This window comes from Sinocyclocheilus grahami, unplaced genomic scaffold, assembly GCF_001515645.1.
Source record: "Sinocyclocheilus grahami isolate Dianchi unplaced genomic scaffold, SAMN03320097.WGS_v1.1 scaffold3132.1, whole genome shotgun sequence".
In the NCBI taxonomy this organism is placed as follows: Eukaryota; Metazoa; Chordata; class Actinopteri; order Cypriniformes; family Cyprinidae; genus Sinocyclocheilus; species Sinocyclocheilus grahami.
In genome coordinates, this window is record NW_015508298.1 from 10,202 (window position 1) to 10,755 (window position 554).

General features: G+C 29.1%; 1 long non-coding RNA gene across 1 annotated transcript; it reads left to right on the plus strand.

Moving 5' to 3' along the window:
• The first annotated feature begins 42 nt into the window (after positions 1-42).
• LOC107576032 (uncharacterized) lies at positions 43-554 on the plus strand. Its single transcript, XR_001607985.1, has 2 exons — positions 43-90; positions 485-554. It is a non-coding gene; the product is annotated as an uncharacterized lncRNA (long non-coding RNA).

A 554-nucleotide genomic window follows, 5' to 3' on the forward strand; every position in this document is an offset into this window, starting at 1 on the left:
AGACTGAGTTTATTAAAGAGGACAGAGAGAAGATGAGAGATCCAGAACCCTGCAGAATCAAACACACTGAAGATACTGAAGAACTAACAGGTTGGTGGTTATTCTTCATTAATGAGGCTGAATGTTATAAAGCTTCAAACAGTATTAGATTTGTTGTAACAGGAAAAATCTTTAGAGCTGTTGAATAATCTAGAGGAAGCATCATATAATAAGAGACACTTTCTATAATATGGGTACTTTTTTAACAAAATTAATGTATGTTAGATAATTTTGTTGTTGATCAAACATATTTAATAGTTCTCTCTGTAGAAACATGTGATTTGTGTCTATAATACTTACAAATAGTTAAAGTTTCAGAGAGACATTTATAAAATGTATCAAATATATATATATATGTTTACATCAGGGTTCATTTTTTATCTCCTTTCACATTTCTCTGTTTTTATGACTAACTGAAAAAAAAAAATTTTTGCTTTTATTTCAGAGTTAAATGAAGAAAATGAGGAGAATGAAGAACTGAGTGAAGTTGAGGAGAGAAATCATGTTAAAACTGG